This window comes from Halichoerus grypus, chromosome X (genome assembly GCF_964656455.1).
Source record: "Halichoerus grypus chromosome X, mHalGry1.hap1.1, whole genome shotgun sequence".
Classification (NCBI taxonomy): Eukaryota; Metazoa; Chordata; class Mammalia; order Carnivora; family Phocidae; genus Halichoerus; species Halichoerus grypus.
Window position 1 is genome coordinate 115,125,093 of NC_135727.1, and position 13,180 is coordinate 115,138,272.

Genomic DNA, 13,180 nt, shown 5'->3' on the forward strand with positions numbered 1-13,180 from the left:
GGACAAATGGAAATGCTTTCAATTTAGTGTTCACTTTTTCCTTTTTCTCCCCCCTCCCACCTTTCCCTAGGCCAAATCTAATTGATTACACCTTTTGCCTGGTAAATAAGGCAGGGCCCTGCCCAGAGTTCCTCTCCTCCAGAGGTGGGTAAGTGAATTTATCAATCTTGTGTCCATCCCATCCCCCATTCTTCCCACAAGGCTACTTAAAATAACTGTGGAGTCATTGTACCAGAGGCTCCCTCAGCCAGGGAGCATAACAAGATTTCATAACAAGGCAAGTGGGGACCAGGCTCTTCTGGGTGAAAATGAAGCTTCACTGCCTATGTTTTGTTTAACCCCAGCCATTTTGTCATTTAAAAAAAACCTGGGGCTACTCTGAACCTTGGTTTGCTTGAAGGTTTCTGTGAATGTGCTCAGTGGATATATTAACAAAAGCTCATTTAGCCAAAATGCCATATATATCTTGGGAAGCAAAGAAAGCTTTTTTTTTTTTTTTAACACAAATGTTCTCTGAAAATATTGACATTTTATTTCATTATTTAAATTCAACTGCAAGTATCTGGACCCTCAGACTGACATTTATTTTGCTTGATTTCTCCTTCACCAGAAAGAGAAAACATTAAAGATCACTCTCCACACTTTCACAAGCAACTTTCACAAGCAACTTTCACAAGGGTAATAGCTGTTGACATCTGCTTAAATTTGGGAGTAATTTGTTCCTTACATAACAATATTTCAGAGGGGCGCCTGGGTGGCTCAGATGGTTGAGCGTCTGCCTTCGGCTCAGGTCATGATCCCGGGGTCCTGGGATCGAGTCCCACATCGGGTTCCCTGCTCCTTGGGAGCCTGCTTCTCCCTCTGCCTCTCTCTCTCTCTCTCTGTCTCTCATGAATAAATGCATAAAATCTTTAAAAAAAAAAAAAAAACAATATTTCAGAAAGCACCAGAGTGCAGGACAGAGTGCGCTTGTCAGAAACAAGGCTTTTAGTATGGGAATAAATTATTTAAATCACATTGCTTTCTGAAGCCCAGAGGACAAAGCTAAGGAGGTGGGGGCCCGGGGAGTGAATGAGATTTAAAGTCTCTAGACTTCAGTTGGAAAACATCTTGGGTGCAATCTGTTATTTTGGGAGATTTTAACTCTGATTTATGGTTAACCCATAGTTCATGGGATTTGATATTTTCAGTCCTGTGACTGCAGTGTCTTCAAAGAAGTCTGTAAACCCATCTTTCTCCAAGTGTAGTCTTGGGCCAGCAGCATCAGCATCACCTGGGAACTTGTTAGAAATGCAAATTTTCAGTCCCTACCCAGACCTGATGAATCAAAACTCTGGGGTTGGGGCCTGTCAATCTGTATTTTAACAAGGCCTCCAGGGAATTCTGATATACATTCAAGTTTGAGAACCACTGGTCTAAGACAATGGTCTTATCTGAATAATTTTCCTAAAGAATATATCTTTTCTCCCATGTAATGATAATTAGAACCTGGTTTATCAGGTAAATAACCATCTTGTCTATTCCCATCAAATTTATCTACAAACAAGTACCACTTGAGAGTAGTCAGGTGTATAAAGTTTAAAGTGATCCTTATATGCAGACAGTAGAAAGCCTGTTTGGTACACTATTTTGTTATACATAATTCTAACACTGGTCCATATTATAAGTAAATTATGTGGGAAATCTGAGGGAAGCACACCAATTACAATTTCAAGCATCTTGGAAGATGGAGGGCTTCCTAAAATTTAACTACTCCCATACATACAGTTTATGCTTTACGATCTATGCCTTTGTGAATACTGTTCCCATTGCCTAGAATATCATTCTTCCTTTCCTACCTGCCCTACTCCTACTTCTTCAGTCCTGAGGAGGCCTTTCCTCAAGCCCTAAACTGGCACCTGGTCCTTAGCTTGTTCTTAACTTGTAACAACAAGTGGTATTATAATTGTTTTCTTGTCTCTCTGTGTATTAGCTATAGCTGCTACTTGAGTGAAGGGCTATCTTTAATAACTGTGTACCTCAGTGCCTAGCACAGTACCTGGCTCAGATTGGGGCTTAATAACATTATGAATAAATGAATGAATTAAAAACTACTTACCCCATATACAGGCAACTTGTCATGCTAGAAATTAAAATGTTATTTATGTTCTCAAATGTCACCTCTGTAGGATAATCTCTCCTTTAGTTTTAGGTTTTGTTCATTAGAGAATAAAACAGTCCAGGGATTATATCAGCAGTGTACTATGTTTTATATAAAATACTCCAAAGATATGAATGAGGGTTTAATAGATTCCTAGGAGAGCTAATTTCAAAGGACTTTTTTTTTTTTTTAAGAACTGTCACACCCTGTTGTTTTATTTTACACAACTGCATTCATCTACCTCAGGCTAAATGTGCATATCAGGAATCTTTCACAATTTTAAACAACGAGAAAAGTAGTAAGTGTTTCAAAAGGAAGTTGAAGGCAGAGATATCATCTCAGTACCTAATAAGGTGATTGGATAAAAAATTAATGCTGATTGTCTGGAAGCTAGATAAAATGCAGGAAAAAAAGCTCAGTAGTCTAATAGAACCAAAATGAAAGGGATAAGCACAGTTAGATGAAACAAATTAATGAAATAATGTACATAAACATAGAGGGCCAGGTGTCACAGACTGTTATTCATCAACTAAGTATGTTGGGGAAAGCTGCTGTGATGAATACTAAGAAATAATTTGCACAGCAAGGTCCAAAATATTCACAACTTGAATTTTATTGCATTTATTGCATTTTACTGCATTTTGGCTCTTCAACTCTAGTGGATTAGAAGACATCTTTCTCCCTGTCTGATATGTGTCTAAATGAGTGTGAACTAATTGGCCAAATGGCCAATTTTTTTCAGGACACTGAACACAAATACTAATGGGTAGGAAGGATTGGCAACCCACCCCATCTCTGAGGTCATTTTGGAAAATCTGCTCTTAAAACAAATCCAAGATCAGATTTAAAATGTTGTCCAGTGTCCTTTCCTGAAAGAACAGTCTTGGTTTAAAAGATGGCATGCGAACAGGTTGTAGCCTGGTTGGCGTGATGCTAGGGAACAAAACTATTCAATTTTAGTACTTCCAGCTCTTTATTGCTAATATTCTTGGGTGTTAAACCCAGGGAAGCAAATGGAGGAGGAGGTGATTATGTTGGAAAGGAAAGGGAAAGTTCTTGTGTGAATGCCTAATATTTGCTAGGACTCATACTCAGAAGTCTAAGAATGATTCAAGTACTCTGTTGCATAGAACATCATTCAGAGAACTTGTCCTGTTAATTGAAAGACAGAAGTTTCTTATTCCGTATTTCCTGAGAGGCAAAAGAATTTAACTCCTTATACCAGAACTAGAGAAAGGGATAGTTTTATAAAAAGACTGGTTACTAATTTGGGAATCAATATGTCAAATCAGGACATTTCCTTAAATAGGAACACCCCAGCCTACTAAGGCTAAAGCCTTAGCTGGATTTCATTGAGAGGTTCAGCCAGTCACTGCTACCCCATTTCTTCTCCATTATTTGTGCCCACCTACTCTTGGTAAATCAGAATATAAACCTGCTCATGAAAGTCAAAAGTCATTGTGTGTTCATCACTGTCATCTCCCACACTCTTCTCCACACTCTAACCTAGACATACCAGGGAATTAGGGGTTGGAAATTTAGCACACTGTTTTTGACCTGGGTCCTAATATAATATTTTGAAACCTAGAGACAAAGGTTTACATAGGGCATGGAGCTCATGTATTAATTATCAAATAAGAACTGATAGAAAGGGTGGATTTGTACTTTCAGGGTTTGGGAAATGAGATTTTATTCAAATTTATTGTTCTGAATGTGTGATCTCATTAAAAAATTACTACCAAGCACCTGTAAAATAAAAAAGCTTGTTTATAAGAGTATGTAAAATCAAATGGATTTATTATTTAGGACTTGATCTCACCAAAACATGGAAGCTCAATGACTTTAAGGAAATTAGCATTTGACTTATTCCATAGTCTAACCTGCCTGGTACACTATAAATGCATTTCCTTTGACAGGTTTATTTTTTCAGCTATTTTGAGTTTAATTGGGGTCCTCTGTATAAACCACGGATAGCTTTGGGAAATGTGGCTATTTATAGAACACCACAAGCTTACACTGTACTTTCAGTAGAACTTAAATTGGACCGAATCTCTCATGCTATCAGCTCTGTATTCTTTTTGGGGGAAGGGAAACTGCATTTTTTTTTTTGCCTTTGTTTGTAATATTAGAAAATGAAAAGAAAATATAAAATGTATTTTGATTTAATGAAGGAAGTGGAGAAAAAGAAAGGAAACAAGTAGAATAATGGAGTTTTGAGCCTTTTTTTCTAAGAAAATATACTATGACTAAATTACACAGAACAAAATTGTTACAACAGGCTCCTGTATTAGATGTTCACAGGGAAAACTGGAGATTAGAGAACAGCCAGACACCCCGCTGTGAGAGTGAATTCTTTTGGAAATTCTGGAAGGCAGAGGGAAAAAAATGAGTTATATGAAGATGTGAGATATGTTTGTGGGGGTGGGAGATGAGAGGTCTATGAAGAGAAAGGAGACAGCATTAGGCTGCAAGAATGTCACAAAAAAATAAGACACAGAGTCACAAGTGGGCGAAGAGAAAAAGAGAAATGCCTAGTGGAAAACACTAAGGGAAGAGGAGGGCCAAGAGGAGGAGGAAGCTTACCCACAGAGTACATTCGTGAGTATGAAGGGATTTAAATCATCAGTACTGGGGAACATTCTCTGTGGGGTCAGAGGCAAGATAGAATGTGCTTCACACACACAAATGGGCCTTAGATCACGCCATGTCTCTAATTATAAGGTTCTAGTTGGATGTCTTTGTATACACCTGGTTGGGACTGTGAGACAGGGCTGGAATGAGCTCAAGAGCAGAAAGGGACTATAAAGACCACTAGGCCTGAAGACCACTTAAAAAAAAAACTTTTTACAATCCTCTAATTATTGTTCCATTTTCCAAGAGTATCTGGGAAATAGTATAACAAAAACACTATAACTGGTCCATCTGATATGAGGCTCCAGAGAAACCTCAACAAATGTCTATTTGGGAGAGAATGAAGATTAAAAACTATCCTCAGGGTCTTAATTAAATGTTATGTTAATTTTATGAATTCTAGGTTTACATATGAAACCACTGGACTTGTAATGATAGTTGACTTGCAGAAACACTGTACTTGGCTCTCTGTGATGCAGGATGATTATCAAACTCTTCTTTCATCCTTACTACCCTCCACCCTCAAATAGCCATGCTCCTTATAGTAAGGAGACTTCTGACATTCTGCACAGCCTTTTATGGAAGCAGACAAACTTGCAGAGTAGGCTTTGAAGGAGGAAATTTCATAAGCTTGACCCATGTATCATCACTAAAAATTGGACCTGGAGTTTATCACGATTATTTGTTCACTTTCTTCTTCCCTCTCTCCATCCTTTGATTCTTTACCCAGACCTACAGAATCAGAATCTCCACTTGTGTATCCCAGAGATTTGGATTTTGTAAACATTCCCATAATCCTAATGTGGTCAGGCCAGCACTGGTCTTGTGAACATCCTTAGAGGTTTCCAGTGTTCACAGAGGTTACAAAACAAGACCTACTTTCTGTGTATGTGTCTGACTAATCATAGGTGATTTTGAGGGCCTCCAAATATCTCCCCTATCTTTGGGTTGATTTTTAAAATACATTTGGCAGTGGACAAGACCTTTCAAATTACATCAAATAAAAAGGTTCTTTTTTTTCCTTTTATTATATCTAAGATGTAAGTGATTCATACAAGATAATTTAGTAAGAACAGGTGAGAAGGGGGAGGGTAAAAAGGTACCCGATGTACATGATGGGGCAAGGGGGCATCATCTCCCAGAGGGAATGGGCACATTTTGGTATATTCTTCATAATCCCACTAAGGGTTGAGCTTTATCAAAAACTAACAGTTTATCTAGTTTTAAATAGAAGAGGGATGCTAGAATAAGCTTAAGGGACACATACTTAGAGAATTAATGAAAAGGACACTTTGCAGTTACATGAGATAAGTCCAACAATTTTACAAGACCTTAATAGAAAGCCAAGAAAGCAAAATTCTTAAGATGTCCCTCTCCAAAATGACTATCTTGGACATGGCACACACTGCCTAGTACACAACCACAGGATGAATAAAAGATGAATGTGTTGTAAAAGGCTTAGGAGATAGATGATATTTACATAATGATGTAAATTTGTACATAATGATGGAGAGTAGTTCATTTTTTGAAAGCTGATAATACTAACACTTATGAAAGAAGTAGTTTCATGTTAATTTTGAGTTCTTCAAATTTGGACAGTTTTTTTCAAAGGAAAAAAATACATTTTCTACTCTTAGAAAGATCATAGAATTAGATAGCAATCACATTCTTTCTTTCCTAGGATCTGGGTGGTTTTCATCATTGCCAAACCCTAAAATTGAAAATCCCATAAAAATGAATTTTAATATTTTACTGCAAATTGCTATGCCATAGATGAATTCCAATTAGCCTTCTTTCTCTATATTTAGGAAAAAGAGCTGCGGGCGGTGGGAAGGGGGACATAATTCTGGACAGTGGCCAGGAAAAAAAGTGCAAAAATTATACTGAGCACGGATTTGCATAGTTTTACCATCTGTCTTTGATGATTTAGATCTAGCCATGCTTTAAGAAGGGGGACTATGTCAGATACCCCTTAAAAGTTTTTTCCAGAATTTTGGTTCTCAATCAGGTAATTTACACAATTAAACATTGAAAAAATAGAATAAGGAAGACTTTGGAATGACTGGATACCTCTCTTCAAATACGCAAAATGTTGGCAAGTGGTAGAGGAAATAGCCTTGCCCTAGCTCTAGAGGACTGAACTGCAATGAGAAGTTTTAAGTTACATGAAAGAGTAGGTCTACTCAATAAAAGTAATAACTAGCTCACAGCTAGCGCTATCCTCAGTTAAAATAGATTGTCATGCTGATATTCAGCACAATGTTCCTAAAATTTTATAAGCAGAGTCTGTTGGTTGTCAATGATATTGTAGAAAACTGCAGTGAGTGGGAGGCTGAATTCAAGGTAACTTTTCATATTACTTCTGAATTAAGGTGGAAGGGAAGGCAAGGGTCTTAGGCTGGGTTGCACCAGAAGTAGACTCACTGGCAAGGATTTAAATGCAAGTGGTTTATTGGGAAAGTGATCCCAGGAAGTATCAGTAGGAAGGGGGTGATATGAGTCTTACTAGGAACCTCTGGAATACACTTCAGAATTGTCCTGGCCAAAGGGTAAGGAAGCAGGGGTATCTATCTTTCATTCTCATCTCTCCTGACTGGGGACTGTTCTCTGGGACATTAACTCCCCAGTACTCCTGGTCTGCCCTGTGCAGATGGAAAATCGTGGGTCCTTGCATTGGAATGTTACTGATGTGCATGGAATAGCTGACAAGTGTTGAAGGGATATGACTTGGGCTTGACAGTATCTGCTATAGTCATAAAGCAGTGGCAATGGAGTTAGGTTGATCTGGATTTGGTGCTTACTTCTAATTAGACAACTTACATAGCCTCTCTGGGTCTGCAAGTCATAGATAATATAGGTACCTCACGGGGTGATTGTCAGAATTAAATAACACACTTAAAACACCCAACACATAGAAGGAAATTAAAAAGGTAGCTTTTGTGGGATGCCTGGGTGGCTCAGTCAGTTAAGCATTGGACTCATGGGTTCGGCTCAGGTCATGATCTCAGGGTAATGGGATCTAGCCCTGTATAGGGCTCCATGCTCAGCAGGGAGTCTGCTTAAGATTCTCTCTCCCTCTTCCTCTAAAATGAATAAATAAATCTTAAAAAATAAGAATAAATAGTTATTATAAGAATAAATCTTGCTTCTCAGATCCAAAATGAGCCCAATCTTGGGCTGCCTGGCTGGCTCAGTTGATAGAGAGTGTCACTCTTGATCTTGGGGTTGTAAGTTCAAGTCCCACATTAGGTGTAGAGATTACTTAATACATCAAAAACTAGTGATGTAATGTATGGTGATTAACATAACATAATAATAAAAAAAGATTAAAAAATTTTAAAAAAGAAAAAATAAATAAAAAGTTTGATTCAGCTAAAATAAATAAATAAATAAATAAATAAAATCTTAAAAAAATAAAATCCAAAAATAGTAAGACATTAAAATCATGAATGCAGGCAAAAGATTTTACAGGTAATACAAATGCTAAGGAAAAATTAAAACTACCATAAAATTTAGTCAAATTATTTTTCTTTCTACATGTAGCAACTAACAAGTATTTAATATTTATTAACTATCAAGTAAATGTCTGACACAATTCACAATGAATATGCCTATATATTCAAGACTGGGCTTAAGCAGCATTTTCCCTAGGTCAGCACCTTTGTAGTTGAGAACAATAGAATTATTGTGCAGCTAGACTAGGACAGTTCTATGCTTATGTCCAGGATTGCCTGGATGTCTGGCACTGACTCTTGGGTTAAGATATGGGCAGTGGCTAACTAATGATTTGCAACATGCTGTTTAAAGTTTGAAACTCTCTGGCAGCACATAGAGCCAGTTTATTTAGTTTTTTTTTTATTATGTTATGTTAACCACTATACATTACATCATTAGTTTTTGATGTAGTGTTCCATGATTCATTGTTTGCGTATAGCACCCAGTGCTCCATTCAGTATGTGCCCTCTTTAATACCCATCACCAGGCTAATCCATTCCCCCCACCCCCTCCCCTCTAGAACCCTTAGCTTGTTTCTCAGAGTCCATAGTCTCTCATGGTTCGTCTCCACCTCCGATATCCCCCCCTTCATTTTCTTCCAGTTTTATTGAGGTATAATCGACCTGTGACATTGTATAAGTTTAAGGTGGATAACATAATGATTTGATATGTGTATATATTGTGAATGATTATCACAGTAAGTTTAGTTAACATCAATCACCTCACATAGTTACAAAATTTTTTTCTCATAAGAAATTTTAACATCTACACTCTTAGCAGCTTTTAAATATGCAATACAGCATTGTTAACTATAGTCACCATATTGTACATTACATCCCCAGAACTTCCTTATCTCATAACTAGAAGTTTGTACCTTTTGACCATCTTCACCCATTAACCTCCCACCCCCACCACCCCTGATAACCACCAATCTCTTCTCTGTTTCTATGACTTCGGTTTTATTAGATTCTACATATTAGTGACATCATATAGTATTTGTCTTTCTCTGCCTGACCTCTCTCACTTAGCATAATGCCCTCAAGGTTCATCCATGTTATCACAAATGATAGGATTTCTTTCCTATTTATGGCTGAGTAATGTTCCATTGTATGTATTATACTATATCTGCTTTATCCATTCATCCATTTATAGGTACTTAAATTGTTTTCATGTTTTGACTTTTGTAAGGAATGCTGCAGTGAACATGGGGGCTGCAGATATCTTTTTGAGATAGTGATTTTGTTTCCTTCAGATATATACCCAGAAGTGGAATTGTTGGATTATATGATGTCCCATTTTAAATATTTTGAGGAGCCTCCATACTGTTTTCCATGGTGGTTATACCAATTTACATTCCCACCAACAGTGTATAAGAGGTTCCTTTTCTCTACACCTCAACATTTGTTATCTCTTCTTGATTTTAGGCATTCTAACAGGTGTGAGATGATAGCTCATTGTGCTTTTGATTTGCATTTTCCTGATGATTAGTGATGTTGAGCACCTTTTCATGTATCTATTAGCCATCTGTGTATCTTCTTTGGAGAAATGTATACTCAGGTCTTTGGCTCATTTTTTTTTTTTTTTTTGAAGACTTAAATTGCTTTGCTTGCATTTTCAAAGTGGAATACATCACTGTGGCTGTGAAGAAGCAAACAGGGTTTTGATTAAATAGTTCCCTGGATTTTTTAACTCAGTGAAAACACTCTCTAAATAATTTTGTTACTTTGGGTCCATTTTTTTATTTTTTATTTTTATTTTTTAAAAATAACAGTATAATTAACATACAGTATTATATTAGTTTCAGGTGTTCAATGCAGTGATTCAACAATTCTATACATTATGCAGTGCTTATCAAGATAAGTATACTCTTAACCCCCTTCTCTTGTCTCATCCACTCTCCCACTGACCTCCCTTCTGGCAACCACCACTTTGTTCTGTTTATTTAAGAATATGGTTTTTCATTGGTCTCTTTTTCTTTGTTCATTGGTTTTGTTTCTTACATTCCACATATGAGTGAAATCATATGGTATTTGTCTTTCTCTGACTGACTTATTTTGCTTAGCATAGTACTCTCCAGCTCCATCTATGCCATTGCAAATGGCAAGATTTCATTCTTTTTGATGGCTGAGTAATATTCCATTATATATATACCACATCTTCTTTATCCATTCATTGGTTGATGGACATTTGGGCTGTTCCCATAATTTAGCTATTGTAGGTGCATGTATCCCTTTGAATCAGTATTTTTGTAATCTTTGGGTAAATACCTAGTGCTGCAATTCCTGGGTGGTAGGGTAGTTCTATTTTTAACAATTTGAGGAGACTCCATACTGTATTCCACAGTGGCTGCACCAGTTTTCATTTTCACCAACAGTGCACAAGGGTACCTTTTCTTCCATATCCTCATGAACACTTGTTGTTTCTTGTGTTTTTTATTTTAGCCTTTCTTTTTAAAAAATTTTATTTATTTGACACAGACACACACACACACACACAGAGCACACAAGCAGGGAGAGCAGCAGAGGGAGAAGGAGAAGCAGACCCCCGCTGAGCAGGGAGCCCGATGCAGGACTAAATCTCAGGACCCTGAGATCATAACCTGAGCTGAAGGCAGATGCTTCAGAGACTGAGCCACCCAGGTGCCCCTATTTTAGCCTTTCTGACAGGTGTGCAGTGATATCTTATTGTGGTTTTGATTCAAATTTCCCTGATGATTAGTAATGTTGAGCACCGTTTCATTTCTCTGTTGGCCATCTTTATATCGCCTTTGAGAAATATCTGTTCATGTCTTCTGCCCATTTTATAATTGGATTATTTGATTTTTTAATGTTATTGAATAAGTTCTTTATATATTTTGGATACTAACCCTTTATCAGATTGTCATTTGCAAATATCTTCTCCCATTCAGTAGGTTGTCTTTCAGTTTTGTTGATAGTTTCCTTTGCTGTGCAGAAACTTCTTATCTTGATGTAGTCCCGACAGTTTATTTTTGCTTTTGTTTCCCTTGCCTCAGGAAACATATCTAGGAAAATGTTGCTATAACTGATGTATGAAATATTATTGCCTATGCTCTTTTCGAGGATTTGTATGGTTTCAGGTCTCACATTTAGGTCCTTAATCCATTTTGAGTTTATTTTTCTATATGGTGTAAGAAAGTCCAGTTTCACTCTTTTGCATGTAGCTGTCCAGTTTTCCAAACAGCATTTGTTGAAGAGACTTTTTCCCATTGCATATTCTTTCCTGCTTTGTTGAAGGTTAATTGTGGGTTTATTTTTGGGCTATTCTGTTCCATTGATTTATGTGTCTGCTTTTGTGCCAGTAACATACTGTTTTGATTACTACAGCTTTGTAGTATAACTTAAAATATGGGATTGTGATACCGCCAGGTTTGTTTTCCTTTTTCAAGATTGCTTTGGCTATTCGGGGTCTTATGTGGTTCCATGTCAATTTTAGGATGATTTGTTCTAGTTCTGTGAAAAATGCTGTTGGTATTTTGATAGGGATTGCATTAAATCTCTAGATTGCTTTGGGTAGTATGGACATTTTTAACAACATTTGTTCATATAATCCATGAGCATGGAATATCTTTCCATTTGTTTATGTAGTCTTGTTATGTAGTTTTTTTCATCCGTGTTTTAATACTTTCAGAGTATGGTTCTTTCACCTCCTTGGTTAAGTTTACTCATAGGTATTTTATTATTTTTGGTGCAACTGTAAATGGAATTGTTTCTTAATTTCTATTTCTGCTGCTTCGTTATTAGCATGTAGAAATGCAATGGATTTCCGTATATTGATTTTGTATCCTGCAATCTTTCTGAATTCATTTATCAGTTTGAGTAGTTTTTTCGTGTAGTCTTTAGGGGTTTTCTACATATAATATCATGTCATCTGCAGAGTCAAGGTTGTACTTTTTCCTTACCAATTAAATGCTTTTTATTACTTTTTGTTGTCTGATTGTTATGGCTAAGACTTCCAGTGCTATGCTGAATAAAAGTGGTGAGAGTGAACATCCTTATCTTGTTCCTGACCTTAGGAGAAAAGCTCTTAGTTTTTCCCCATTAAGGATGATGTTAGCTGTGAGTTTTTCATATATGGCCTTTATTATGTTGAGGTATGTTCCCTCTAAACCTACTTTGTTGAGGGTTTTTATCATGAATGGATGTTGTCCTTTGTCAAATGCTTTTTCTGCATCTATTGAAATGATCCTATGGTTTTTGTGCTTTCTCTTGTTGATGTGATGTATCACATTGATTGATTTGTGAATATTGAACCACCCTTGCATCCCAGGAATAAATCCCACTTGATCATGGTGAATGTATTGTTGGATTCCATTTGCTAATTATTGCTGAGGATTTTTACATCTGTGTTCATCAGAGATAATGGCTTATGGTTCTCTTTTTTGGTATCTCTTTATCTGCTTTTGGTATCAGGGTAATGCCGGCCTCATAGAATGAATTTGGAAGTTTTCCTTCTTCTTCTATTTTTTGAAATAGTTTGAGAAGAATTGATATTAAGTCTTCTTTAAGTGTTTGGTAGAATTTACCTGTGAAGTCTTGTGGTCCTGGACTTCTGTTTGTTGGGAGTGTTTTGATTACTGATTCAATTTCATTACTGGTAATCATTATATTCAAATTTTCTGTCTTATTCAGTTTTGGGAGATTATATGTTTCTAGGAATTTATCCATTTCTTATAGGTTGTCCAATTTTTGGCATATAATTTTTCATAATCTCTTACTATCCTTTGTATTTCTGTGGTATCAGTTGTGATTTCTCCTGTTTCATTTCTGATTTTATTTATTTGAGTCCTCTCTTTTTTTTTTTTTGGACGAGTCTGAGTCTGGCTAAAGTTTTATCAATTTTGTTTATCTTTTCAGTGAACCAGTTCCTAGTTTCATTGATCTGTCCTATTGTTTT

The 13,180-nt window shown here is 36.6% G+C and overlaps 1 long non-coding RNA gene across 4 annotated transcripts in view; it reads left to right on the forward strand.

The window, feature by feature from the left end:
* LOC144380556 (uncharacterized) overlaps window positions 1-13,180 on the forward strand; it is a 945,783-nt gene that overhangs the window by 182,803 nt on the left and 749,800 nt on the right. For all 4 annotated transcript variants that reach the window (XR_013444728.1, XR_013444726.1, XR_013444729.1 and 1 more), the window contains exon 3: window positions 71-148. This is a non-coding gene — a long non-coding RNA (uncharacterized LOC144380556). The remainder of the gene's footprint in view (window positions 1-70; window positions 149-13,180) is intronic.